Source organism: Eptatretus burgeri, chromosome 3 (genome assembly GCF_056783735.1).
Source record: "Eptatretus burgeri isolate ZD-2024b chromosome 3, Ebu_testis_v1, whole genome shotgun sequence".
Lineage (NCBI taxonomy): Eukaryota > Metazoa > Chordata > Myxini > Myxiniformes > Myxinidae > Eptatretus > Eptatretus burgeri.
Window position 1 is genome coordinate 112259688 of NC_140963.1, and position 3646 is coordinate 112263333.

A 3646-nucleotide genomic window follows, 5' to 3' on the forward strand; every position below is an offset into this window, starting at 1 on the left:
AGACAAAACATTAGATTCGCAACATCTTGGAAAGAAGCTTCAAGATTGATAAATAAACCAAGTTTTGAGAGAGAAGAGGTTTTTTCAGAGAACTTTTCTGCGATTCATATGAAAAAGGAAAGTATTGTAATTGATAAACCAATTTATATTGGAACAGCAGTTCTTGATTTATCAAAGATATTGATGTATGATTATTTGTATGGTGACTTAAAGAAAGAGTATGGTGAAAATGTTTCATTGTTGTATATGGACACTGATAGTTTTATCCTCGATATAAAAACTGATGATGTTTATCAAGATATGAAGAAAAATATTGGAGTATATGATACAAGTAATTTTAGTAAGAAGAGCGAGTTATTTTCAAAAAGGAATGAAAAGGTTATTGGTAAGTTTAAGGATGAGTTGGGTGGAAAAGTAATGAGTGAGTTTATTGGATTGAGAGCAAAGGCATATGCTTATAAGTATGGTGATCAGATTGATAAAAGGTTAAAGGGAATAAAGAAATATGTTATAAAGAAATCAATAACTTTTAGAAATTATTATAATTGTTTGATGAATAAGAAAGAAGAATATAGGAAAATGAATACAATAAGAAGTTATAAACATAAGATATATAGTGAAGAAGTAAATAAAAAGGCATGAGGAGCCTTTGATTATAGATTTATTTTAGATAATGGAATAGATTGTGTTCCATATGGATATTGTATGATAGAGTGAATAGAATAGATTGTCTTCCATATGGACACAAGTTTTAACAATGGGAAGATGGGTTAGGGTTTTTAAGGGCTACTACCACGTTTTTCAAAATATATAAATGGTCGAATCAAGTATTAATCAAACTAAAGAGTGGAGAAAATCTCAGTCTTGGTATATAAATGGAAAACATAATGAATGTGGAAAATATCAAATAAGTCTTATTGAAAAAATAACTAAAACAAAGGTAAATAAAACAAATAAGCGAATCAATTTAAAAACCAATGAGTTAGAGGATGTAAAGATAATAATAAATATCCTTGAATGTGTGGTGTAGCGGGCCTGCGGGGGCAGTGCATGATGTGGGGGAGCGTGGTGGAGGAGTGGTCAGCGTGATCACGTGCTTGCAAGGGATATAGGAGTGCGCGCCGCCTGAGGCGTTGTAGTGGTTGCTGTTGCCGTTGTGGCCTGGGAGCCTGTAAGTCGTGTGGCTTGTAGAGTGCATCGAGTACGTAATAAAGGGGAGTTACGGGCAACGTATGCTCACGCTCTCGCTCGTGCAATAAAGCCGGGTTGAACTGTTCCCCCGCTCGTGTCTGCCTTGAAGCACCACTACCACGACACCACAGTTTGGCGACAAGGCTGTTCGGATCGGCGTGTGCAGGGTAGTTGGGTTCGGATCGGCAGCGAGTAACTCAGCGCACCCTGCGCGGTTCGAGGTCCCGGAGGGGCGCATCGCGAAGAGCGCATCACAGGCTCCGGGGCCAGGCATCTCACCAGCATGGCAGAAGGTCAGGGCACGGCGCACGGACGCGTGTCCGTCTTCGTGGGAGATGACTTCGAATTGTTTTCTGAACAATTGGGCTGCTATTTCCACGCGAATGATGTGGATGATGAAGGCAAACGCAAGTCGATCTTGCTCGCCTCGCTGTCAACGGAGCACTACCGGCTGCTGAGTGATTTGGTAGCTCCAGATAAGCTCAGTGCTGACGGGCTATCGTTTCAGGATATCGTGGAGAAGATGAAGACCAACTTGGCGCCAGTGAAGTCATTGCAGCTCGCTCGGTACCAGTTTGATCACCTCGCGAAGGGTGCGGAGGAGCACGTTGCAGATTTCGTGGCACGGGTGAAGCATTCGGCTGTGGCTTGCAAGTTTACGGCAGAGGGGCATCCGGCGCGGCTCAGAGATCGTTTTATTTCAGGTCTGCAAGACGCGAAGATGGTGGCAGCCATTCTGCGGATGAGCGGTGTCGACGTTACATTCGACTCAGCGGTCGGGACTGCTTCGGCTGTCGAGCAGACGCTCACGGATGTCCGCACCATCGCCGGCCAGGACGTAATGAATAGCTCCAGCTGGGGCATGTCGGCTGATCCCGGGGTCCACGCAATGACCCAGGTGCCCCAGGTCGCGTGCGCGTCTGGCGGTGCGGGCCGGGGGCGCGTGCCACAGCGCGGCCGCACCGGGAGCGAGGTGGATTTCCAGGGGTGCTGGGGGTGTGGTGGTCCGCACCTGCGGCGAGTGTGCCCGTATAAGAACACCGTGTGTTTGCATTGTCACAAGGTGGGACATTTGAAGCGTGTGTGTCGGATGGCGGGGGCCTCCGTTGGGGTCTTGGATGGCGAGGTGCGGGAGGACCCCAGTGACCTGGGGAGCGGCCTGCAGCTGGGGCATAGCGATGCCGGCGGGCCGGAGCAGGAGAGGAAACCAATGTTGAGTCTGTTTTCGATTGGTCCGGAGGTGACAAGACCAATCACGGTGGAAGTCGAGGTGAATGGCGAGCCGACCGTGTTTTACGTTGACATTGGGGCTGCAGTATCGGTCATGGGCGAGCGGGCGGCTCGTAGTCTTCATGGTGTTCGCCTGGTCAAGACGACCTTGTCGCTGTGCACGTACACCGGCGAAGCGATTGCACCGCTTGCGGTGGCAGACGTCTTGGTGGTCTACCGGGGTCGAAGCGCCCTACTCTCGGTGTTTGTGGTACGAGGGGAGGGGCCCGCCCTTTTGGGTCGGGACTGGTTGGCGCACCTCGAGCTGGATCTCCAGTTCGTGCCTCCAGGTGCGCCGGTGCTTCCTTCGAGACCCGAGGGCGAGGTTCTGGCGGCAGGAGCCGCATCGATGCAACGGGAGCGGCCATTCGTTGCTTCCTGCAACGATGATCTGCGGTTCGGGAGCAACGGGAGCCGTGCCAGCTATCGCGCTGAGCTCTCGCGCTTCGGCTGCGCTCATGATGCAATGCGCGCCTGTGTCGGTCAGGCGATTTCAACGGGGAGTTGCAGCGAGCCCGTCGCGTTCAAGAAGTTCGCGGATCGCGACTGTCGACGACAAGCAGGTCATCGCAACGTCGCGACGACAGCCGGGAGACGGACACGTGATGTGGTTCATGGGTTGCTGTTCATTGCGTATTTCATTTTCATTGCTCAAGTGATGCAGTTCAACGTTGTTGAAATAAATGCCGACAGTTCATATGTGAGAATATGTTTGGCTGGGATCAATCGATGGGATTCTCGTAATAACGGATGTGATGTGAAGGCTTTGGGTGCGATCATGGCAAATAAAGAGGTTTTATTGACCTCCCGCTGCCACGGGCCACGGGTTGTTACTTTATCATGTGCGGGGATTTTATCGGAAGAACGCGCTGTACGAAAAAAGGAGTTTGCAATTGCACAGATGATGTTCTTATTGATTTATGACAGGCCTGGGTTTGATGTGTGGTTTGTATGGAATTGCTTCCGTCTAATTGCTGTGTGGGTCTCAGAGATCGACTCAGAGCCGGGGCTGGTTCGCTGTTCAGCGTTACCCCCACCTCTGGTTTCGGTAAGGTCAGACGTGCCTGGCGCCTGGGGCGCAACTCTCTGTTCTCGCCTGAGGCCGTTTGGACGTACGTTGGAATCTCGGCTGATTGTAGTGCGTGGGTTGTTGTGGGGTGATTGGTGCATCCAGCCGACGGCGCTG